The sequence below is a fragment of the Maylandia zebra genome, linkage group LG2, assembly GCF_041146795.1.
Source record: "Maylandia zebra isolate NMK-2024a linkage group LG2, Mzebra_GT3a, whole genome shotgun sequence".
NCBI lineage: Eukaryota > Metazoa > Chordata > Actinopteri > Cichliformes > Cichlidae > Maylandia > Maylandia zebra.
The window spans coordinates 11,350,564-11,377,746 of record NC_135168.1 but is presented as its reverse complement, the minus strand read 5'-3'; the positions used below and the strand labels follow the sequence as shown (position 1 = coordinate 11,377,746).

General features: G+C 41.8%; 1 long non-coding RNA gene across 1 annotated transcript; it reads right to left on the bottom strand.

Annotated features, from left to right (window-relative positions):
• Positions 1-3,007: 3,007 nt before the first annotated feature.
• On the bottom strand, positions 3,008-16,552 carry LOC143413573 (uncharacterized). The gene is made up of 3 exons (XR_013094177.1): positions 15,738-16,552; positions 6,288-6,393; positions 3,008-3,454 (listed from the first exon to the last, which is right to left on the bottom strand). It is a non-coding gene; the product is annotated as an uncharacterized LOC143413573 (long non-coding RNA).
• Between the last annotated feature and the right edge of the window lie 10,631 nt (positions 16,553-27,183).

Here is a 27,183-nt window from a genome sequence, read left to right as displayed (position 1 = left end):
CTGTGCCAACTCCAACCCTCTGCCTATAGGCCTCAGGTACCAGTTCATAGGCTTGGAGGACGGCACTTTTGATCTTTCCATAAACCAGGCCGTCCTGCCTAGACAGACAAGAACACGCTTCTTGAGCCTTACCTGTCAACCGACACAGCAACATCACCCCCCACACATCTTGAGGCCACTGCAGTGCAGTTGCCAAGCGTTCGAACACACTGAAAAAGCTGTGAACACTGGATTCACAGAAGTCTGGAACCAGGTGAATGTTATTGCTCACAAACAAGCCTCTAGACACCTGTACACTAGCAGCTGTGTCAACCATTTTGGGGATGGTGAAGAGTTAGCAAAACGCAACCTAATTAAGACAGTTAACAGACCACTACACAACTTACTTTAGCTGACCAACGTACCTTCCGCAACACACACGTTAACAAAACAACTTACCCAGTTCCAAAACCTTGCCCTGTCTATCTTCCGGAGCGTGCTGGGCTCGAGGCAACTTTAAAGGCAGAACTTCAGCGACCGCAGCCCTGAATTGCTTACCCCCAACAGAGAATTAATCCCCACCCAGGATTACTCCTAAAACAACAAAGGCAAAATAACAAAAGAGTGCCCGAAGGAGGAACTTAAAAAGCTCAGCTGGGTACTCACCTACCTTAACTGGGAAGTTATTAATCTCTAAAAGGTGCCAAAGCGAGATAATCAAAAAGAAAACCAAATCCAACACAGAACTCCCTTTTCAAAGATCCCGGACGAGCCCCCACTTGTTACGTTCCCGCTTTGGGTTAGCTGGGATAAGTGATGGATGGAGGGAATTTTACTTCAGCCACAGAAATCCTAAACAGGAAGGAGCAGCAGAGTTACAGTGGATCACTATCCAGCAGGGAAACAAGGTTTATTTCAATTTCTTGACCATGAGTGAGATTTACTGAGTGGGCAAATTAGTCCTGTGCTACATCCATAAATAATGAATAAATTAGGAGCTAAAGCTGAAAGGACAGTTTATTTGTACCATCTTCACGTGAACACATTCAAGAACATCACAGATGAAGAAACATTAAAAACTTCCACACTACATAAAGCAAGAAAAATAGTTTTTCTTTCAGGTGGTTTCAGAAAAACAGAAACATCAAACATCTCCAAGACTCTCTTTGAAAGAACTAAAAACCTTTGTTCTCATGGTCCAATCATGAGTGAACTCCCCGATGAAGCCTTGTGTGCTAAAACATGTCAGAGTTTTAAAGGTTAAACATGAGTTTCCAAAACGTTTTGCTGGAGAACAATGAACTATTTGACTGAGTTTCAATCATTTACAGACGAGCAAAACCAGGACAGAGAAAAAAGGACAAAACTGACTCAGTAAAACACAGAAAAGAAGATCCCATGTAGATCTGTATTATGTAGAAGTTCAGCCCAGCAACCAGTTCAGTTCAACACAAGTTTAAATGATTCTATCTGAACTCTGTGGAGCCTGATCTCAAGCTTTTTGAGTCTGACACAGAAACCAGAGGATCTTTCTGCGTCTTCAGATTCACTGTGATCCAGTCATGGGAATGATTTCAGCCCTGAGTGATCGCGCTGATGTTTGCACAGAGCAGACAATGAGGTGAATGTTTGGGCACATTGGTAACAGTGAAACAGTTTATTAGTAACGTGGGATCGTTTGTGTGCAGAGTATGAACTGAGATTCCTGAAGCTCTTGTCACACTGGTCACAGCTGTAGTTTCCTTCCATGTGTCCACGTTCATGAATGTTACGATTACCTGACTGTGAGAAGCTTCTCTCACAGTGTCTGCACTTGTGTGGTTTCTCTCCTGTGTGGACTCCTTTGTGTGTTTTAAGCTGACTTGCAGTGGTGAAGGATGACCCACACTGATCACAGAGGTGCTTTTTAACCCCACTGTGAATCAGTTCATGTTGTTTTAACTCACTTGATGTGGTGAAGCTTCTCCCACATTCTTTGCAGTATTTCAGTTTGTCTCCAGTGTGTCTACGTTGATGTCTTTTTAGGGCCTTTTGCCAACTGAAAGTTTTTCCACAGAGGTCACAATGAAAGTCTTTCCCACCACCACAGTCATGACAGGGTTGAGAACTGGATCCATCTGTGTCACTCTGCTTCTAAACAAAGACACAAAGACAGTGTAAGTCAGTCCTTCAACATTTGTATCCTGAACGTCGCCTGAAATAAAGAGCATCTCTGCAGACGTCCAACTACATTTGACTGTTTCAGTTAACACACTCAGTTTACTGGGCTGCAATAACTACAATACTACCACCATAATACTACAGTAATACTAAAATCATAACTGAAAGGAAAATCTGAATAATCACTCAGAGCTGCTTTTCCATGCAGTAGAATTGCTAACATGCTAACACAGTTTAATGAGCAGAGTTGTTCCAAACAGTCAGGCTAAAATGACAAGATAACAATATAAATACATACCTCACAGTAGCTGCACTTGTAGAGTCTCTTTCTGGTGTGGATCTGTTGGTGTCGTCTCAGGTCATGTGGAGATTTAAAAGTCTTCTCACACAGGTCACATTGATAAGGTCTCTCCTCAGTGTGGGTAAACATGTGTTCTTGTAAGTGTGTGTGAGTTGTAAAGTATTTGCCACACTGTTCACAGCAGTACACATCATGTCTGGTGTGAATGCGTAGGTGTTCATTTCGTCTCCCTCTCTGGCTGAAAGTTTTTCCACAGATGTCACAGCTGTATGGCTTAATTCCAGAGTGGGTAACTAGATGCCTCTGTAAGTGGCTACTTTGAGTAAAAGCTCTGCCACACTGATCACAGCTGTACGCTTTAACTCCACTGTGGATGAGTTGGTGTTGTTTTAGGGAACGCTTCAAGGAAAAAGACTTTCCACACAAGTCACAGCTGAACGGTCTCTCTCCAGTGTGGATGACCTGATGCTGTTTTAGTGAAGCCCTCACAGTAAAACCCTTTCCACACTCGTCACAGCTGTATGGCTTAATTCCAGAGTGGGTAACTAGATGCCTCTGTAAGTGGCTACTTTGAGTAAAAGCTCTGCCACACTGATCACAGCTGTATGCTTTAACTCCACTGTGGATGAGTTGGTGTGTTTTTAGGGAACCCTTCAAGGAAAAAGACTTTCCACACAAGTCACAGCTGAACGGTCTCTCTCCAGTGTGGATGACCTGATGCTGTTTTAGTGAAGCCTTCAGAGTAAAACCCTTCCCACACTGATCACAGCTGTACGCTTTAACTCCACTGTGGATGAGTTGGTGTGTTTTTAGGTGACCCTTGAAGGAAAAAGACTTTCCACACAAGTCACAGCTGAACGGTCTCTCTCCAGTGTGGATGACCTGATGCCGTTTTAGTTTAGCCCTCAGAGTAAAACCCTTCCCACACTCGTCACAGGTGTGTTTTTTCTCTCCCTTTCTTCTGTGAGGTTTGTCGGCCTCCTGAGAGCGCTGACTTCTGGCTCCATGTTGGTCCTGCAGTGACAGAGATACAAACAGTGGCAGTGAGTGAAATGCAGTCGTGGAACAAACTCAACCTTCAAACTCCATTAACACTAGTTTTAAACCTGAAGGTGGAGCGTGGCACCAAACACCTTAAAGGTCTCTTATCCCCACCTGCTGGTAGTTCTAACACATTACATCCAACCTGCTGTTAAAGATAATTCATGACTGTTCAAACACTAAAATCATGCCCATCCCTCCTGATTGTACACACACACACACACACACACACACACACACACACACACACACACACACACACACACAAACACTTTTATAATTTAGATTATTTTGTTGTTTCCTATTACATATTTCTATAATTTGTATAGATTTATACAGAATTATTCAGTGATAATAAATCCTATGTTTGTTTATTCTAAAGGAACCCCGTTAGCTTCCACAACAGATTTTGCTCGTCTTCCGTCAAATACTCACATAAAATATTACACAATAAAGTGGATTCAAGATATCCACATAATTTCACTCTTACATCCACAGTGAGGTTTCACAATTGTTCAAATATAAGCAATCAATAATAATAATAATAATATCAATAACATTGAGGCACATTACACAAATTTCAAAAACAAATCATGTCTTACAATATTTACAACAACTAAAAGCTCTGTAAATCGGCTTTTAAGTGTTCATTGAAGTTTTGAATAATTCTCTAATTTTTTAAGGCAACTTATTCCACTTAAAAGTTGCTCTAAATGTAACAGTTTAACAAAACGTTACTTTTAACTCGAGCATTTACTAAATTGCAGTTTGTTGAAAACTGTGTAATATGATGATGTATTTCATCTGGATACTGCAGCTGAGCAGAATAAATGTGGTGTGTTTAACAGAATTGCTTTCTTTAGAACTACAAGTAAGCCATAGAATATTTTAGCCTGTACAGGAAGCCAAGAAAGGTTATTATGCATTTGATCAATATTAGTATAGTATGAACATCTTCACACTAATCTGGACGCCTTATTCTGGACTAACTGAAGTCTGTTAAGATCTGTCTTATTAGCTGCTGACCAAATGATTGAACAATACTCCAGATGAGACATTACTAGTGCATTAATGACATCTTTCATAATGAAGAAGTGATACACAAAGAGCATTTCATAGCCATAGCTATGCCTTGTCGGCAGAGTTATGTGACATTAGTGATGTTTGTACTTTCAGCGTTAACTTGGTTTTAAAGCCTTTAAAATATACGCCGTTCAATAGTCGACCTTAATCTGACAGAGAATGTGATGATTTTGTGGATAATTAAAGTCAGTCATATATCCACAAACACAACAAGCTGAAAGTCAGTGATGCTGCTCGGTTTGCAGTCCTGAACATCACGGCACAAGCAGGATCCACTGCACTGTTAATGTTAGCTATGTTATATTGCTGCCTCTGTTCGGTGGTGTCGAGCCAAACGCACTTTAACGTGTGTTTGAACGAGCTGACGGTTCACTCGTTAAGCTGAAAGAAAGATGCTTTAATCACAGCAGTCACACATGTGTCCACTGCACCATCTGGAACTCTTCTTGTTTACACTCGTAATAACACAAACACTAAATCCTGCTTCTCTGCTGCTGTTGTGTAGCAGTGTGTACACCTGAGACTGTCACCTGTCTGTCCTGCACTCTCTCTCTGTTTCTTTCTCTCTGATTGTGGAATAAAAGTATGAACATGTGTTTATAAGTTACACTTGTGTTTGAATCCTGCAGCTTATCACACATTTGATTTCCATGTGTGACGACTGCAAGTGTCCAGAGTGAGGACAGACTGAGGGACCCACTGCTGCACATCATCTGTGAGGCTTTGCAGCCCTGATGATCCACCAGGACAAACTCAGCAGTGTGTGAGGAAGAGGAGGAGGAAGAGCCAGCAGCAGCTGACAGATGGAGAGAATAGACAGACTGTTCCCTGTTTGTGAAGGACTGCTAGGAAAGTTTAACATAACTGTCTGTGCTGAATCAGTCTTATTAGGTAATGTTCAAATAATGTGATCATCCCAGTGTTTCCAGTGTGGGAGAAAGTACTCAGGGCCTTCAAGTTACACACTATGAAAGGCAGCAACAAGTTTAATGTTCAGAAACCTAAAGTCTGTATCAGCAGCAGGATGGAGCTAAAAATAAATGTTTGTTTCAGTTCTATGAAGCTTTGAGTATTTTGGATCAGTAGCTGCTGTGTTTGTTGCATCATATTGCTGTAATTGTTTATATGCTTTATATATTCTGAGCTAAGTTGATCTATAGTGTTACATGATACACTCTCAGAAATACGAGAGAGAACAAGGGGAGAGAAGAGAAGAGAGAAGAACATTTTTGGTCTTTAAATATTTGGTCTATAGGAACATACTGGCGTTTAAAAGTCCAGAAATGCCCCTTTAAAGGTTCAATCTGAAATAAAGTACAAATCTGTATTATAAAATCTTAAGCACCAACTTCTCCAGGTTCCAATATTTATGCAATTCTCAAACCTTTTGGCCACGACTGTATAACCTCTTCTGAAGTTTAGTGGATATTATACATGGTTATGCTCAGGATGTGTCGGCCAGTTTCCACTGGAAACGCCTTTTGGTTAAACTGTCAGCGAGGAATTTGCATTTGCACTGTTACATTTTTATATAACTTTAATGCACATAAACAACAGCTGCTTGTTTCAGTGAAAATACATTGATGGGTTTTTAATAAAGTTGTGCAGCTGTAAAGTATTTTGTCTGGTGTCAATTCTATCGTCAGCTACATCGTTATGGCAAATGTTCAAATGTATATGGTGATAAATATCTTTGGTCATATGGTCCTGCTCTGTCTGTCACCTTCTGTGTTGAGCTCATTGTTTCCTCTGTAGTGGCTGAGCTGAGTCCAAGTAGCTGAAAATGTTCCTCTGCTGCTCCGTCAGACTCTCCTCCTCCTGCTGATCAGCTGGGACACAAAACAGATCTTTGTTAGGCTCCACACTGCACTGAAGAGTCAAAGTGTCTCATATGTTCATCTGACAAGTAAAAGAACACATTTTTGTTTCCCGAGGTGGGCAACTTGTTGGAAACAAACACAAAAGGTTTGAGCACTGATACCTGCCATTGCTGGCATTGAAAGATGCAACGCCAGCAATGTGGATTGTCAAGACTCAAACCAATCATCAAGCAAAGACAACAGGGATCATTTGTTTCTCTTTATTTAGCATTCACAGCATTTGTAGTTTCCTTCTGTGCAGGGGAAGTCCACGCACACTGTGTGGTACCGCCATCCGCAGAAGGTGCATTCAACCTCTGTAAGAGAAACGAGATTGTCTGAGACTGAAATGATATTCACTAAAGAAGTGGTGATTTGTAAAACTTCACATTTTGATCCGGGACGTACTCTGCATGAAAACAAGCGCTCACTCTTCCTGCTCAACAAATGACAAGGGCGGAGCCTTATACCACGTGATACAGAAGCTGTGCCGTGTGATGCTAAAATTAGCAGGGAAAAAACAACGGCGAGCACGTCAGGGACTGTGCAAAACGAGGGATTTAGGAAAAGGAAGAGAGAGAAATAAAAGAGCAAGAGAGAGATGGAAGAGCAAGAGAGAGAAATAAAAGAGCAAGAGAGAGATGGAAGAGCAAGAGAGAGAAATAAAAGAGCAAGAGAGAGATGGAAGAGCAAGAGAGAGAGATTGAAGAGCAAGAGAGAGAGAGCCAGGGCATCGATTATGGTTAGTTTGAGTCTTGACAATCCACATTGCTGGCATCTTTCAATATGTTTGAATGCACCAGTGTAAGTGCAGCCACTCAGACTCAATGTGTTCATAGAAACAGGTGCACATGTGTCACGAGTTCATCCAGCAGTAGCTATGGCACTTGGCCACAGGGGGCAGCAGTGGACTGACCTGCATTTGAGACTGCTCCAGCTGCTCTGTGACAGTCAGTAGATCTGCTACAAATTGCAGATCATATGCAAGTTTTGGAAATGACATTATAAATATTCCTAACTTAGCCACGGCAGCCATGTTGATGCATTACCTATATTGGCTGAAAATGTTCATTTGCAGAGAAAAGACACAGGCAGACTGTGCTTACAGGACAACAACAACAACAATCTTTATTTATAGAGCACATTTAAAAACCAACGGCATGCCAAAGTGCTTAACATAGAACAAATTAACACAAGTATAATCAGAGTCATAAAAATAAAAGTGTAGAATTATGTTCACAGGAAAAAGCCACCAATAGAAAAAATATAACTATAGCACATAGCTATAGCACAATATAACTGTGCCATCAACACACAATGGGGATAAGACATACACAGCGCAAATAAAAAGCAAGATAGGAAAATTAGTAAAATAAATCACTGCAGACAAGGCCAGCATTTAACCGGTAGAAAACGCAAGATTAAACAAATACGTTTTAAGCCGTGATTTAAAAGATTGAATAGAGTCAGACGCCCGAATGCCAATGGGAAGGTTGTTCCACAACTCTGGTGCGGCCAGGGCAAACGCTCGATCACCTCTAGACTTCAGCCGAGATCTAGGCTGCACCAACAGTAACTGTGAGGATGATCTTAAAGCCCTAGCAGGACATATAAGCTTAAGAGTTCCTTAAGATAGCTCGGTGCTGTGTTATTAGTGATTTTAAAAGTAAACAGCAGAATTTTAAATTGGATACGATATTTCACAGGCAACCAGTGCAAATCAGCTAGGACGGGAGTAATGTGGGCAAACTTCTTAGTTTTGGTTAGAATGCCTGCAGCAGCATTTTGGACTGTCTGTAAACTATGGAGGAGGGAGAGTGGAGTCCAAAATAGAGTGAATTGCAGTAATCCAGCCTCGAAGTTACAAAGGCATGGATGAGTTTTTCCAGGTCTTTATGCGGGATATACTGCCTGGCCTTAGAAATAAGGCGGAGTTGGTAAAAACTGGATCTAACAACAGCAGACACTTGTCTATCAAGTTTAAATGAGCTGTCAAGTAACACGCCCAAATTCCTAACAGTGTCGGAAAAGGAGCTAGTGAGAAAACCAAAAGCATCACGAAGTTTGGCACGAAGGACGTCACTGCCAAAGACCACAATTTCAGTTTTCTTATCATTAAGGATAAGAGTATTTGCCAGGAGCCATTGCCTGACCTCACACATGCACCCTCGAAAACTATTCAAGGACAAAGCTAGGTCATCATTTAACTCAAAGTAGATCTGAATGTCATCAGCATAATAATGAAAAGCGATGTGATATTTCTCAAAGATAGCGCTTAATGGAAGCATGTACAATGAGAACAGAGTAGGGCCTAACACAGATCCCTGAGGGACACCACAACAGACAGGTACAGCGAAGGAAGAGGAAGTGGCCAAGTGAACCGAGGAGAGCCGATTGGACAAGTATGATTTAAACCAATCCAAGGCAACACCCTTGATGCCTACAGCGTGCTCAAGTCTCGCCAATAGGATTTTATGATCAACCATATCGAAAGCCGACGATAAATCCAATAGCACTAGGACCGAGGAGCGCCCATTATCAGCCATTAGTAGAAGGTCATTGAGAACTCGGAGCAGCGCTGACTCAGTGCTATGATGTGGTTTGAAGGCCGATTGGAATTTATCATTAATGCTATTCTCATCCAGGTAGGCCTGGAGTTGAAGCAACACTATCTTCTCAAGAATTTTGGCCAAGAACGGAAGCTTGGAAATCGGCCTATAGTTCGCATAATCATTATAATCGAGGTTCCTTTTTTTAAGAAGAGGCTGAATTATAGCATGTTTAAAGGCTGATGGTACGCAACCAGAGAGCAAAGAAGAGTTCAAAAGGGACAATATACTAGGTCCAATTGCACTAAAACAGTCCTTAACTATACGAGATGGAAGAACATCATATACGAGATTAGTATTGTTCAGTTGTTCAACCAGACGCTTAAGAGTAGGGAGTGAAACGGGTTCAAACTGATAGAAGAGGAACAGTCAGGGGTAAACGCAGGGCCTGTCATTAAAGGAAGAGCAGATTTAAGAGATGAGACTTTATCTAAAAAATAATTTAAAAATTGTTCGCAAAGAACCGTGGAGCACGGCAGCGGCATAGTGGGGCAGGGGTTGACCACAGAGTTAAAAATTTTAAATAAAATTCGAGGATTGTTACCATTGGTAGAGATAATTTTTGAAAGAAAAGCTGCTTTAGCCATTTTGGCAGCAGTTTGAAACTTCAAGCGACTAGTACGTAGGATGTCGTAAGATGCCTGGAGTTTATCTTTCCTCCACCTTCTCTCATCCCGCCGACACGCACGTCGTAGAGCGCGAACAGAGTCACTTAACCAACATTGTGAGTAAGTTCTGGGGCGCTTCATTTTAATAGGTGCCACAGTGTCGAGGATGGAGGAACATGTAGTTAACAGGGTATTGGCAAAATTCTCAACCATATGAGGGGTAAGACAATCTGACGTAATAGATGCAGAATACACAAAAGAAGCAGAGAATTTCACCACAGTATCAGCATTAACAGTACGCACATCACATAATAACGTTACATGTTATTATGTGATGTTACTGAAATCATCATGAATAACAGGAGTGGTGATTCCTGTAACTTTGTGTATATAATTTGGCATTTCTTACTGATGTAGGCCAAAAATAAATACATAAACTGAGCACCTGATGGCTTTGAACTTTTGTTGTCCATCTTCCATTGGTTTGAATTTTGCGCTCCAGTACAAACACAAATCCCCCAACCCGAGGATCAGCACAATTAACCTAACAGACCTACACCTTAGTTCACAGATTCACTTTGTCTAAGGTTGATTTCTGGGATTTCACACAACCCAGGATTCAGATCGTGAATCCATGATGGGCTTGGATTTACATCATTATAAATGAAATGTGCTCTACGTGGAAGCAGCCGGCCCCGCCCCTTTTGACGGGTTGTGTGAGACTTTAAATCATCAAACTGTAAATTATAAATTTAAATTGTTATTGATCCTTTACCCTGAGTCCTAAAGTGTAGATTTATTTTCTTACTCTTCTTATATTTATTGTTTGTTTACTTGCACCGCTGTAACTGCAGCCTCGTTGTCTCGTCTCTCTATATGCTGGACTGTCTGTAGCGGAGATGACAATAAAGTTTACTTTGACTTCAGCAGCGCGCAGGCGCACCGAGGGCTCTCGCGCTCACTTTATAGAATTTAGAAAAAACATGGGTGCAGATTATAAGTCTGTATCATAATATCTGTTTGTTGTTTTTATTTTGTTTTGCGAGTTGGTTATTAGATGCCGCTCCAGCCAGCCAGAGACTCCCCGCCGTAATAAACTACGTATTCTCTTATTGCTGTTACCAAGTTCCTGTGAAAAGCAGATTTTTCCCACTGCTGACTCAGCTGGATCAGGGAGAGTGACTGAGGCAGATATTGAGCTGTCAGTGTTTTTATATAACATTAAAGTCCCTGAGGGTATGGCACCAAGCACCATTGAGAATTCCCCAACACTGTTTGACAAGTTTGATGAGCATCTTGACTTTTGGTCTTTGGATATTAACAGTCCTGGATATGTGACTTCTTGTTTAACAGAAATGTTACAGAGAGCATTTGCAGTGCAGCCTTTAATTGCTAGTAATTCACATTTTTTTAGATTTCGACATAAAGCAGATGCCTCAGAGAAATCACTAATAACACTAAGGGCTGGACGGATTTGATTTGCATTCTTCAAGAAGAGTGTGGTGTCATCAGCTAGCTGGCTGATGATGAGCTCCTTATCAGCTGTGCTGATTCCTTGTATAACAGGTCAAATCTCGGGGTGGAGTCTTAATCGTTTTAATTGAGCTATTGCCATTCGTGTACAAGGTTTTGATAGCTTTACAGAAAAATGCCAAATTTTTCCAAAGAGTGGAAAATAAATTGATGTTCAATTGTATCAAAAGCCTTTTAAAAATCCAGGAAGAGAATGAAGCTATAGTCAGATACCAAATCAGAGTAATCAAGTAGATCTAAAACCAGTCTCATGTTCTTAGAAAGGTGTCTGTTTCTCATAAAGCCTGATTGTGTCTCATCGATAATTGTGTCCAAGAACTCTTTCATTCTGTTAGCAAGTACTAAAGCCATAATCTCATAGTCATCATTGAGCAGACAGATGGGTCTCCAATTATCAATAAGAAGTAAGTCTTTGTTTGGCTTTGGAATAAGTGTTATGAGACCCTGAGTAAGAGTAGGAGGGAGGATGTTATTCTCTACACTTCCTATGAAAAGCTGCAGTAAGAACGGAGCCAGGAGATTAGAAAATGATTCATAAAACTCTGCAGTTAAACCATCTGTGCCGGGAGATTTGTTGGCCTTAAGTGCAGAAATAGGATTACAAACGTCCTCCACAGTCAGAGGGCTGTCACAGTGACTTCTATCTTCCACAACAATAGTTTTTAGGTTTTTAATATTATTGAGAAACAGCGTTGAGACATATATATACATATATTCTACTTTTCTAAATGATTGACTATTTCAATGGAGAACCTAAATGACACGGACCCGTGTTTGTTATTACATATCTCTATTTTGAATGTGACAAGTCTATCATTGCCTGTTATTCATAGGTATTAACAGAGTTTTTGGCCTTTTTTCCTCTATAACAGTTAATTGACTCTTTACAGTGGCCTGCTATGGTTAATAATAACATGTTCAGTCATGAGTGAAATCAAAGCTTTTCTTCACTTTAGCATTTAACATTCCCAACAATATAATGTGATACCTTAATTAAAACACAGCTAATAAAACACAATTTTCTTAATGCAAACATCAGTGACTCAACATTAGCAACCAAAGGGTTCAGTCTGCAGCTCACACTCATGTGAAGCTACAGCCTCCCCCTTTAGTCTCTGTCATCCTTCTGCTCCTGCAACAACAAAGCAAGACAAAACCTCCACCCTTCTTCTACAGGCTGGGTGAATTGTTGTGGACATTCACTAATCCTAAAGTCGGCACCGTTTTTGTCTCAGTATCAAGTCAGTTAAACTTTTAGTCGTCAGTCCATCACAGTCCAGTCACATGCATACATCCACACACATTCATACCAGATATTGCTGATAATGGAGTCTCACGTGCAGCCTATTCGAGCCTCCATCACCAGCAAGATGACGTCATCATTTTAAAGGAAAACAGCTCCTTGTTTTTGGACTGGATTGACTCGCTGCAATCCTTTTAGGCTCAGGACTTCTCATGTGATCAATGTCACATATAAGTGAATTTCTCCCAAGTAGGGCTGGGCGATATGACCCAAAATTCATATCTCGATATTTTTTAGCTGGATGGCGATATAAGATATATATCTCGATATTTTTTTTAAGCCATAAAGTAAGAACAAAAAGAGTTCTTAGTCAAAGCTGTGTCCCAGATGTCACACAGGCACTTTTATTAACATACAGCACAGATGTACATGAAAAATTACTCAAAATTAAATTATGAGCATTCATTAAATAATAATGCTCCATAAATAAAAGAAAACAAGGTTGTTTTTGTGCTAAACAAAGAGCTCACAATTGTGCAGTCAAAATGTAAACTAAAAGACGCTGAGCGTAATAACAAAGACAGACAGATTTTACAGCTGCTCTGTTCCCAAGTTTTACTGTGTGACTGATAGCCTGGAGTTTGAAATCCGCTTCATAACCACGTCTCTTACAGGTGCCATTTATGGTCCTTATACACACACAATACGGTAATATTACGTTGAAGCACAGTACGTATCACTCCGCGAAGCTCCTCGGTAGCCGTAATGCGCCGACAATCTATCAAGCGGTGCAGCTCCGTAGCTTACCAAAGTCGTACTCAAACATTTTTGACAGATTGCTGAACGCCGTGTACCATATAAAATCGGTTCGCGGCCACCAAGCACAACCAGAATTCATACATAAGGCGCGCTATCAACTTTTGAGAGAATGAAAGGATTTTAGGGTTAGCGCGGTTAGCTCGTTAGCGCGGTTAGCTCGTTAGCATGTTTAGCTCGTTAGCACGTTGACGCCGTCCAGCCCCACGCATGGGGCGATGCGCAGTAACTCGTTAACGGAGATTTGCCGTGTCCGTCTTGTCGCTGCCTGCACGTGAAGCGATGGGGTAGGAGGGGGAGTTGTCTTCAGTGAAGGCGAGGCGGAGTAACGTTGCGTAGAGACAAAAGTGGACGAAAGAGAGGCAAACTTGCGGCTCCACAACTATAATTATAACGTAACATAGACTATATCGATATAAAGGATATTGTCACATCTTATATCTCGTATAAAAATATATCGATATGTTTTAAAAACTCGATATATCGCCCAGCTCTACTCCCAAGCCCATTATAATCATGGAGAAAAACACTTTGCCACTGTTTCCAGTAAGAATATTTTATAGCGCTTTAAAGTTCAACCTCTCAGGTCTGGATTAAAGAGCTGATTTGTTAAATCGGGAACTCACAAAATACCAAAATATCACCAGCGGTGGATCACACCTCTCAGATGTTCTTATCTCAGTGCACTGTAACAAAAGCACAAACAAACGCAACCAATAAAATACTAATAAAGTAACAAATACTGGGGCCCATTGCAAACATGTCCAAGCATAAAACCATCTTTCTCTCTCTTAGAGAAAGAAAACAATCCAAACCTCACTGATAAAATCAACCTAGTGTCAAGCAAAACCCAAAAATCAACCAAAACTTCACCAGAAAGTTTTCCTCCCTCCCGGGACAATATTGTGCAGGAATACAGGCACCGTAACTCCTTTTGCACTGACAAAAACATGTTGGATTTACTTGATTCAATAGTGGACACTGGTTGCACACAAAGGTTTTGCTTTGGCAGAAACTTAAACAACTGAGTTAAATCAACACAACCTTTTCATATTCAGTAAAGCTGCATGTTGTGTTCATAAAACACGATTGAAACATGTTCAGATGGAGTAAGTTGAGCTCCTGGAACATTTTAATCCTTCAATTGAAATTGAATGGGTCTACAACAACTACCATCCTCCTATCTCTATCCTGGTTGCAGCAGGGCTGGGAAATAACCCTGAAGTGATAGGTTACCAGGCAGGGTACACCCTGGACAGCTCACCAGTCTATCAGATAGAAACACACAGCCGTTTACATTCATGGATAATTTAGCCCAGGACCTTCTTACTGTGGAGCAACAGCACTAACCAGCATGCCAACAATGGAGGAAATACAGGAAAGCTATGATTTCCTGTATTTGAGGCAGAATTATTTTGTTCTTGCCCTTGACAGGTTAATCCACAATAAATAGCAACAGCATGCATGTGGTGTGTGTGTCGTTGTCTGCCTCTTATAACTCCAGTGATTTTCCTGTAGTTTGAAATCTTATGCGGTGTTGACACAATAATTTGTTGTAAACCAGGAAATTCCCAACTGTGGTAGAAAGCACAGCTTAGCCTTAGCAAATGTTCAAAGAAAAGTCGTCACTTCCTGATAAATATTGTCACACTGGGGTTTTTGCAAATGATATCAGTGAGCACTGTGTGGCAGCTGGAGTCAGACAACTGAAGCTCCCACAATCAAGACCACAAACAGCTTTCAAAGGAGATTTGAAGCTTTTCTGGCAGCAAGCTTCATGATTTATGGGACTGGAACTGGAACAGAAACTACCTGATCACCAATGGTGAGCTGGCATGGAATTATTTTTATGACATTTTATCAAAGTTATAAATAAGCATGCCCATTAACACATAGTGAGTGAGCATGTTGTCTTCCCACGCAGTGAACAGCGGATGCTAATGTTTTTGTCACTTTTTACAGAGTCAAACTCAAAGTAAGGTCAGTGCTTCCACGCTTTAAACGCTGCACGCTCACACTCTCTCCACACTCGATAGATTATCCATTGTTCATCTGCACACAGCTGCGGTTTTAGTAACGCAGTAACGCAGCGTGCTTACGGCAAAGTAACAGTAATCTAATTACCTTTTTTGCAATAGTAATCCCTCACTTTACTCGTTTCTTGAAAAAAGTAATCGGATTACTTCCCATCTCTGGTTGGAGCTGTGCACTTGTAGGTTCAACCTTGTGTACACGTTTATCTTTGCTGTGTGTACTTGTACCTCTGAGTGGAAGCTGAACTCTTGAGTTCGAGTATCGAAGCATCAGCTGTGACGTTAAAGTCCAAACAGCTCGTTCATTTGACGTGCAAATGAACGAAGGTAACGCCGTTTTCATGTGGATGTGTCACTGTGACACTTTCCACATCCACAGCTCACAAAATGGGAAAACTATAGAAGTATAACAATGAAGAAGTTACTATGTTACGGGTCCCAAGGATGAAGACCTCGATGACAAATATGTTACCTGTAAAAGCAGGTGAAGAGCAGAGTAAGGAAGACACGATGCGTCTCTGCTTTCCTCCAGAACGTGTCTGAGTCTGATTTATTTCACACAAATAAATGCTATAAAACACTAAACATGAGCTTTCAATATACTGTTCAGCTGGTTCCTCATTCACATCAATTACATTTACTTATTTCACAACATCAGTGAAATATACTCTTTTTAACTGGTTCACTTTCTCAAGTTCACACTTCTTTCCATAACAGCTACATCCTTTTATCATATCAATAAACACATCACATTGTCTTCTGCAGTGTCTTACTGGCTAAACAGTTCTATTCAATAACAGCATTGGTAAATACATTACATTTGTTCCCTCCAGTAATTTACTGGCAAAATCACTATTTAGTGCATCATGAAACACAGCTTGTTTAATCAACCCATGAATGCCTCTGTTAGCTACACAGAGTTGCTCAGAGTGCTTGTGTTACACTAGCTAATCTACTCAGTCACTTTAACAGAACTATTAACATTCACATCTCACAGAACTGATTTGATTGGAGCATTACAACACGTTTGCACAGAGCATAGGAGCGCACTGACTCTGCTTCACGAGCGCTCCACCTAACGAGCGGGCTCGCGGTGCGGTCGCGCGGGACACTCCTCTGGTTTTCTCCCGTGTTTACATATAAATAACTTTGGCGGACCGCCTTAACTCTCCCATTCACATTAACGTGGGTAACCATGGTGACAATAAACAACATTTTCGGTGCGAGCACCGTGTACCGACCTGTAAAAGCAGGTGAAGAGCAGAGTAAGGAAGACACGATGCGTCTCTGCTTTCCTCCAGAACGTGTCTGAGGAAGCAGCGGAAGGTGGGCTCCACTTACTGCTCCCCGAAACCCCGGAGCAAGCACCAAAGTTCCGCCCTCACTGCTTTCTAACATAAAATGAATCCCTGTTACATGGATTTTCTATCCTCTTAAAGAAACTGAAAATAAATACATATAGCAATGAAAAATGTCCCGTTACATGAGTGTTTTACACAAAATAATATTCATGTGGTCATTCCCTCACAGGGGTGCCACAACTACACTGCTGTTTTGACAGAGACACAGTGTGTTTATCTAACTTGGCTGAAGCCAAAGTTCTCCAGACAAATTCAGTCTGTTTCTGCCAAGTGTGAACTCACTGGATGAGCGCCAGATACACAGAATCAAAAAGGGATAAATTCGTTTTCTTATGTCAAGTTCATGTCACTAACAGCTTTGCAGGGTATAGCAGTCTGTACCTGACGCCGGTCATCCCACGTAGTCTTCCTCTCATATTTGCAAATGCGGCTCTGCGTTTCCAACAGAGGGAGGGAAATCTGGGAGGATGTTTATTTTAAAAACCCTTATACATCAGGTTCTTGTTCTCTGCAGCTTTCAGCAGAATTTCCTCACCAATGTGGTAGTAGTGCAATCTCAAGATGATGAGGAAGATGACTTTGTTTGGGACGCTGGCGATTCACTCTATGTGCTCGATCGATGAGTGGCTTCTCCTCGAGAGATAGCGCCTCCGCCAACAGGTGTGAACCAACTCAGTCATCTTGGGTCCCTCTGTGCCTTCTGGTATTCCTGCAGTTCTTAAATTATTCCTCCTGGAGTGCCTCAAGAGCTCCACATCTCTCATCTAACTTCTTTACCTCCGCAGACAAACGCTCCACAGTGGCCTGGAGAGTGGCGATGGTGTCAGAGTGGTTCGAGGCACAGTCCTGCAGTTCAGTCAAAGTGTTATCATGCCTGGCCACGTCGCTTTTTATGTCCGAAATTGAGGGCTGGATGCTCTGGTTCAAGGATGATATCTCGCCTCCTATGGTGGTAGAAATCTCTAATATGCAAGTGTCCAGTGCTAGTTAGTTAGTTCTAGTTCTAGTGGTTAGTGGGGCTTTATTTGATGATTCTAGTGTGTGTTACATTGTTGTCATATTGTTGAGTCGCAGAGCTGTACAGTGTTACAGTTTCTGTAGAGTCTGGTATAAGGAACTCAGATCCCTCTGTGAATAATGTTCACTGAAACTGATCTGTAGTTAATGAACTAGTCAGGATTTACACTAGAGAATGTTTCTGCCATTACATGGCCTGTATTTGTAGAGCGCTTTACTCGTCCCTAAGGACCCCAAAGTGCTTTTTTGCCCAAGGACACAACGACCGAGACTGTCCGAGCCGGGGCTCGAACCGGCAACCTTCCGATTACAAGACGAGCTGCCAACTCTTGAGCCACGATCGGCCCACATATTGTTGTCTTTTGTTGCAGACACCAAGTGTTGAGATCCTGTCTCAACCTCCTACATTCTTCCAGCAGGTTACACATTATTTTTTGTATTTGGAATCAAATATATGTGTCAGTTGGGCCTAGTGCAGGGGTCAGCAACCTTTAACACCCAAAGAGCCTTTTGGACCCGGTTTCCACGCAAAGGGTCAGGGTTCGGGAAAACACTGGGAGCCGCAAATACTTTGTGACATCTAAAATGAAGATAACACTGTGTATATTGTTTTTACCTTTATGCTTTGTGTGAACAACTACAGTGTGTTGCTTATGAAATCCATGAAGTGCTACAGAGAAAATTACATTTGATTTATGTAATGAACACATTTTGAGCTCTTAAAGAAATATAACAAAGGAAAGCTGAACTACAATGATCCATGTAGCAAACACAAACTGTTATATCGCCTTTGGGCTTTTGGAGCCTTGACCTGACTTTTAAAAAAAGCGCGTTCATGCAAACATCGTCGGGTCTGCCGTGATATGTTTACAACGGGACTTCTGCTCCTGAACCTCTGCGCACAGCGTCTGCAGGTAAGGTAACTTTATTTATACCCAAAGGCAAGGTAAATTTGCTTTACAGACAAATGGCAGCATTTGACATCCCTTTAAAAACACACATACCTAGTAAATATATAAAGCTCACTGTGACACATACTTTAATATTTCGAATCAAAAACAGTTCTTATTTAATTCAGTGACAGCAACGGGGACAAAGCTGTTTTTATAACGCTTTGTCCTGCATCTCGGAAATAGAAACCTCCGTCCTGAGGGAAGAAGCTGAAATTCACCCCTTAGAGGATGGGAACCATTTTTAAGGATTGATAAAGCCATCCTCTGTACCTGCTCAGAGTACAGGGAGGCTAAACAAGACTGTGGCTCACCTATCAGACGACTGGACCATCTCACTATCTGATTCAGAGAGTTTTTCTCTGTGACAGAGGTCTGACCGAACCATGCCACCAAACAAAAGGATAAAACAGACTCAATAAAAGAACGATAAAACAAAGTTAAAATGTTTTGGTCAATGTGGAAATGAACAAGTTTCCTAAGGCAATAAAGGTGCTGGTGACCCTTTTTACAAACTGATTTGCAATTTTGATCAAAGTTCAGTTTTTCATTGATTATGGTCCCAAGATATTTATATGATTGTACTTGCTCTATTTTCTGACCTTTAATTAAAGTGACTCCGTGCCCATTTTGTTGTTTCCTAAAATCAACAACCATGTCTTTTGTCTTAGATATGTTCAGCTGGAGATAAGACTCCTCCCACCACTGAACAAAGTCATCAATGACTGGACCGTGGTTAGTTTCACCCTCTTTCAGTAAGCTGACAATAACAGAGTCATCTGCATATTTAATAATGACCCTGTTTTCATGTCTGCCCTGACACATGTTTGTATAGAGAGTGAATAATAAGGGCGATAGGACGCAGCCTTGAGGAGAACCTGTGGAGGAGAACACTGGGTCAGACAGAACCCCATTTATTCTCACTCTTTGTGACCTGTCAGTTAGAAAATCTAAAATCCAGCCCAGCAGGTTTTTCCTGATTTCAAACTGTTCTAAAAGTCTTTTAATTAAAATATGGGGCTGTGTTGTATTAAAAGCCGAAGAAAAATCAATGAAAAGAAGTCTTGCAAAAGTCCCTTTACTCTCTACATGTTTAAGAATCAGATTTATTAAAGTCAAAAGTGCGTCCTCCACTCCTCTGTTGGGCCTGTATGCAAACTGCATTGGATCCAGCTGACCTTCAGTCTCTTCATAATCACATTTCTGAGGATTTTTTCAAAGACTTTCATTACAACTGAAGTGAGGCAACAGGCCTGAAGTCGTTTAGATTTAGGGACAGGAACCACGACTGCTTCTTTGCAAAGAGAGGGCACATGTTGTGTTTGCAAGGATTTGTTAAAAATAACCTGAAATATAGGCCTGAGTTCATCAGCACAAGATTTAATTAGGCGGCCACTAATATTATCAGGACCTGGCTCTTGTTCACATTGACTGTATGAAAGGCCTTTTTAACATCGCTGAGTTCAATGATAAAGTGCTGAGTATCTCTCAGTTTCTGTTTCAGTTCCCAAATATCCTCGCTGAAATCAGAAGAACTAAAACGAGCATAAAACATGTTTAAAGCGTTTGAAAATCTCTGTCTGAATTAAAACATCTAAAATGACCTGACTGCTGCTCTGGGGATTTTGAAACCCTGCTATGGTTTTCATACAAGTCCAGGCAGACCCAAAAGTTTTTGCAGCAAATTTGCTTTCAAGAAGGTTTTTGTCTGTTTTGCTTTCAAGATCTCGATTTTCATTTCCTTGGTGGCTGTCTGAAAATCGGTAACAGCCCCTCTTTAAAGGCCTGTCTCTTTTTCCTTAAACAGGATTTGACACTTTTAGTGACCCATGGCTTATTGTTAGCGTAAATTTTAACGCGCTTACAGGGTATAATCATGTCTTTACAAAATACTGCACAGGAGCTAGTAACATCCACCAAAGCGTCGAGATCATCTCCACAAGACTGAAGACGGGGCTGTACGAAGTCACTTTATCTCTACAGACTGTAAGCTGTCGTCTGTGAGGCGTGAGCGTGTTTGTTTGAACACAGTTCACGGTGGAGAACAGCTGCTGACATAATGTGGATCCGAAGATCCATAACTGGCCTACCTGGGGCTGAAAGTCTCCATAAATGCAGGCGTTTCGGCGGCTACACCGGCTTCCACGAGTGTGACGCTTATTTTGAGAAAATAATAGAATATAAATGTATTTTTAGATTCCAATATCACAATAATCTTCCAATGTAGAACTACAAGTTAAAAAAGAAGTAACATAAATCAAATCCACTTCAGCTAAATACTTCTCATTTATTTCCATCTTACATGCTGTGACTGCAGCCATTCCCACATCTCTGTGAATGGGACTCATGGACATGGATCAGTGGTTGTTGATCAATGGTCCTGAGAATCTGCATAATTAAGATGAAGGAACGGAGCTCCCAGCCCATCGTTCCTGCAGCTGCTTTCAGTCTTTATGCAAATGTCCTGTTTGTAAGACTGAAACCTGCAGCTGAGACTGAAGACGTCACCTGATGATGACGACACGTTTCTCCCACAAAACGCTGCGTCCAGATGAACAGAAGCAACAGACTCACTTTCCTGGATGATTGAGATGCATCAAGACTTCATTGTGTGTTACTTCTCATTCAGCACAGACACATTATTCCTGTTAGGTCATGTCAGCTGTCACTCAGTACAAGCACAACTGTGAACAACACAAACTTCTCTTCAATGTGTCACAGAAACACTAAGTGTGAGAGCCTGTATGACACACAGGACAGACTGTAAGCTCTGCTGGCTGCACAGCACTTTGTAGCAGTTTTCCAACATGTCCTCCACCCGTGATGTCAGTGGTGGGACCCCAGTCACAGCACTCAGCACCACCTCCTTTAAATGGATTTTATAGCAGTTCCTCCCGTTACTCGGTGCAACGCTTCTTAAATGTGTTTTTGCAGGATAAAACACAGCAGGTGGTGTAGAGAGGACGTCAGCTGACGGAGCAGAGGGAGGCAGACTGTGGATAAATGACAGAGTGAGAGGAGAGCAACCATGACAGAAGCACAGGTGTGGCAGATAGAAGTGGCTTTATAGACACTTATTGTCAGTCCTCGTGCATGCTGTGGAAATAAGTGTCTGTGTCATGAGGTGACATGTGAGCTTATCTTTGGTCAATAAAGCTGAACGACCAGTTTTCACTTTGCTTGTTACGCTTGTTTAGTGACGTCTGGGTTTCTGTGGAGCCCGAATTTTGATGAGTTCTGGTGAAATCATCTGAGATCATCTGAGCATCGGTGAAGAGTCAGCAGAGAAAGTGTGGGACAGAAGTTTGCTTTGGACACATGGACTGAAATCAAAAAGTAACAAACAGGATTTCCAATGGACAGTATGGAGAAGTGAAAGTACACAAAGGCTGTGCTGGAACACGTGTGTTACACTTTTTGACAGCTGAGAACAAAACACAATATTTTGCATCATCTCTGCAGTGTCTCTTCTTTCCTCTGCTGTTGTGCTTTTAGCTCCAAACTGTTTCAAATGGTTTGTCAGCAAGCTGACCTCTGACCTCTGCAGTACTAACTCCTGACCCGTACAAAGAGCGGGCGTTTCTGACCTTTGACCTGCAGCTGTATGTCTCTCAGTCTCAGTTCTTCTCTCCGTCACTGATGGAGCAGGTGTAGTTGCTGCTGACAGTCAGTCGTTTGTTTTCTCAGAGTGAGGCTGAAGTCTGAACTGTTCAGAGCATCAGGTCTCATCAACGTGCGCTGCTGTAACGCCGCTTTGTCCTCTGAGATCACCAGGTATGAAACCTGAGTGCTGACAGAGCAGCATGTTCCCCCTCATTCACCTCCACCACCACAGCCAAGGCATGCTGGGAAACTGAGGACACACAGACGGAGAACTGAAGTGTCTGCTGTGTGTTCATCTCAGAGTCCTCACAGGTGACACATTAGCTCCAGAACACCAAGCCAGGTGTTTGAAGCCTGACAGGGATTCTTCCCATCCAGAGGGAGGATTTAGCTGCACAACAATGAACATTAGTGTGTAGTTTAGAAACACAGACTGTGCCTGCACTGCATCTAGTGAAGAAAAGTGTTACTGCGAGAGAACCAGGCTCCTTTAAAGCAGCTGATATTAAGGTTGAAAAATCAACAATAAGCTGATGTAATCAACGTTTCACAAAATGGTCAGCAGCTAAAATCTGGAGCCGTTCTTTGGTGGTAATTAACAGTTTGTTCTTGTTAGCTAATTATGTCATTAAAGGTAGCAGCAGAAGCCTTGTGTTGAAAGCCCATTCACTCACACATTCACACAGTATGTGTGTGTCTGTGTTACACTGTGGACATCCCTTCTGTTGGAGCGCCATCTTGTGGCAGGTTTAAGAAATGTTCTTCTTGTAAATCCAAACTGATGCACCTCCATAGCAGACTGTGGAGGCTTTCAGTGACATGAAGACTTGATTTATACTGTCATATTCTCCTGTTACACAAAGCACAGCACGCTGAACATGGATGAACTGAAACTCCCAGCATCTGACTGAGGAAAAGCACAAATCATTCTCACACTGACTCCTGCTTGATTTTAGATTTGCTTTCAAATCCTCACACTTTCATATGAAGCACTAAATGGGCTCCACACTGTTTATCTCAGCTTCCTGTCAAACACACTGCTGCTCACACCGAGGCTCAGTTTACTCCTCCAGCCTGGCTTAACCTGCTGTCTGTTAAAAACAGTCCCACACTCCTCTGTTTAATCCTTCTGATCAGACTCTTTGATTTTGTATTGTTTTTACCTGAAGTTGTGTTTTTGACATGGTTCTGTCTGTGAAATAAAGCTCACACACACACTGCTACAGTCCTTCATACACTTAGAAACGAAGCTGCTCCTTTCCTCAGTGCTGACACATAAAGAAGAGTTGGTTTTATATCCAACACGTCTCTGTTCCAGAAAACAGCTTCAGCAGCCTCTGAGTCTGAACTTGGAGTTGGTTATAAGCCACAGGCCTGTGTGCACAGCAATGAGGAAATATAATGCAGTAAGTGAAACATGGATGTGTGGAACAGATTATCCCAAAGGTTGATTCTGTTCATCTGGACGTTCTCAGTGAAACATTTGGTCTCTCGGTCAGGTGACTCCTTTAGTCTCAGCTGACTGCAGCTTTCCAAACCTTTGTCACTGGATCACTCACTTCATCTCCAACGTGTCCCTGACACAGACAGCTGGAGCCGTTACAGCAAAATCATTGATCATTGTTTTTAGAACATTAGCTGGTGTTGGTGGGCAGGCTAGCAGTGCTAATTGTTAGCACTAGTTCTGCTGCTCTCCCTTTGTCTCTGTTATTGTTGGTCTTTAGTGAACAATAGAAAGTGTCTTCATGAGACTGTTGCCTAATGTTCAAATGTAGATAACACCACCTGCACCAACCTGTTACACAGCACAACCCTCTGGTGTAGCTTTGGCTGGAGCACATATTGGCAGCTCCAGTGACATCACCACTCCATGGTGACATCATCTCTACAGACTGTGGCTGTTACATATCCTCACCTGGTAATAATAAGACTGTCCTCAGCTGCACACAGCTCCAAGATGAACAAACTGAAGTAAATACAAATTAGAGTTACGATAGATTGAAATCTTGTAATCAGAGCTAATTCTTAGTGAAACTCTCACAACATCATATCATGATCCTGGGTTAGTGTCTCGGTCTCAGATCACAACATCAGCACAGGCTTGGCTTGGGTGAGGTATTGAGTGGTTCTTGTCCATGACAGCTGCAGGTACAGTGCCATCAGCCATGCTGCACCACATGTCTGCCCAGGAACATTAGTGTGGCTGAGTCTCATGTAAACATTGTGCTAAAGTGGTGGGAAAGTGGCTGCAAGCTGGCTGCACTGTGTCCAATACTCTCAGTATGATATCCACAAACCTCTGAGTGTCACAGAGTGGGCCTGTGCTCAGCTCACTGTGCCCCATTCAATTCTACTTGCATAGTTTTACAAGTAAAATTAAAAGTTGCTCAATGATAAGTTATTGTAGTAACAACTAAGTCCATGGTCATTATTTGTTAATAGTAGCTTAAAGCTTCTGCACCAATCATGGAGCAGCAGGTTTAGAGCATGTGGATCTACAAAAGTAAGTCCCAGTAAGATGGGCTGAGCCTTACATACTAGAAGAAACATGTCATTCCCAGCAGATGAAGCGCCCTTTAAAGCAGGATCTCACTTTAAACCTAAAGAACTTGCTATGAGCATGCAGTGCATTCATGCTTATTATTCATACGATTGTGGGGAGCTAATAAAGTGCAACTATCACATTACATTTTATTATTAAATTGTTGTTAACAATCCCTTCACTTCTGCTTATCTAATTCATGGTTGCAGGATGGCTGACAGCTTCCATTAGGCAGGAGGTAATGTCCATTCTGGCCACAGTGCAACCCACAATGTGTAACTGACACTATTATATTGCATTATGTCACATTGTTACATCTTTTTAATAAATGATGACAGTCAGCTGAATTTGCTGCCCCCTTGGTGGAGGACATCAGGATCAGCAGCTGCTGCTCCATCACAAACACCACAGAAGAAGAAGAACACTGGATCAGATTATCTGGACGTGTTTGACAGGGACAGTGTTCATGTTCATGGACATCAGGACAAAAACAGACGATGGAAACCTGCCAGATTTGAGCTAAACTGCTCGTTTCCATGTGTAGTCCCTGGGAGGTCACATGACCAACAAAGACACACAAGCTGTGTCCCAAAACGTCGGCTGCATCCTCCGGAGGCCGCATTTGAAGGCCGATGACGTCACAGCCAGGCGACGAAGGCTGTCCCGATTCCTCGACTCCTTCAAATGCGTCCTTCATTCCCCCGAGTTTGAAGGATGGGTCGGGTGTGTCCTTCGTGGCCCACCATATCCCAGAATTCATAGCGCGGCCCAGCCAAATTTCAGCTGCCAACAATGGCGGCCGCTACTAAGTTTTAAAATTTAACGAGGGAGTACTACTTACTTACAATGAATTCCTTACACTATATAATTTTCCCGTCAGTGTTGGGGAATTCTCAATGGTGCTTGGTGCCATACCCTCAGGGACTTTAATGTTATATAAAAACACTGACAGCTCAATATCTGCCTCAGTCACTCTCCCTGATCCAGCTGAGTCAGCAGTGGGAAAAATCTGCTTTTCACAGGAACTTGGTAACAGCAATAAGAGAATACGTAGTTTATTCCAAGAAGATATCATGTCTCTCCCATATATAGAATATCTTACTGGAACCGACATGTTCCAGATATCACCTGGAAGACAGTCTGGATGATCCCATAAATATCTAATTGTGAACAAGGTGAAGGAAATCTCATAAAATTCTTCATAAATGTGACCCAGCCAGTCACTATATGGTAACATTTAAAAGAGACATAAATACTAATTGAACTTTCTGTGGGGATCATCCAGAAACTGTGGCACATCTCTTTTGGTTCCTCTACACAGAGATTCTGGAAGAATTTAGCAGTTTTGTTATTGTCCATATTTTAAGGGAGTTTTCTTTACGATGGGAAATGTTTTATTCTGTTTCTTTAAGTTCCCCAGGAAGAATGATAAATGTTTTTTTATAAAATATTTGTTAATACTTTTAGCTATTTTATATCCATAAATGTAAGTTTATTAATAAAACACCATATTTCTGCCTTTTTATAAGGATATGAATTGTACATACAATCAATTTCAGACTCAACCAACAAAAAGCCTCTCAGAACAATATTTATATGTTGATTTTTTTCGCCTACTCATATCATCATTTTTTACTCCTGGTTCTGTATGTTCATGTTCTGTTCTTTTGTAAACTTCATCTGTTTGTATGTTGTATACTCATTGTGTTTCAATAAAGTTCGATTTAAAAAAAGGTACGTTCTAAACGAAGCTTCAGACGTCACTGATCACGTGACTCTGGCCAAACGAATCAAGCCTCGACACGGTGCTTCTGAAGCAGCGCGTTGATCTTTCTGACACACGCACCGGAGCGTCAGCTTCAAGCGGACCATCACTACGTCTCACATCTAAAGGTGTCAAGGTAACTTTGAACTGAGTTCAGTCAATCTGGAGTTTTTCCAAGTTTTCTGTTGCTCTCTGTGAGAGAAGAGCGTTAAAGGCGGGGCTCTCCAGAGTCCAGCAAAACAGGAAACCACAGCTGGGTGTGTGTAAGTGTGCAAACCAATAGAATGCATCGTGGTGGGGGGGGCATCACGGGCAAGAAAAAAATAAAAGAATCGGTCGTACCCATGCTTCCCCGACGTCATGCCAGCGCATATTGGGAAATTCGTAGGCACCGATCGGTTTTCTATCAGCCATTTGCTGGGAGTAAGGGCGCCCTCCGTTTGCGAGGTGCGCCTGCTGCTGGCGGCACAGGGAGGAGAGGGCGGGGCGGCGGGGAGTCTCTGGCTGGCTGGAGCGGCATCTAATAACCAACTCGCAAAACAAAATAAAAACAACAAACAGATATTATGATACAGACTTATAATCTGCACCCATGTTTTTTCTAAATTCTATAAAGTGAGCGCGAGAGCCCTCGGTGCGCCTGCGCGCTGCTGAAGTCAAAGTAAACTTTATTGTCATCT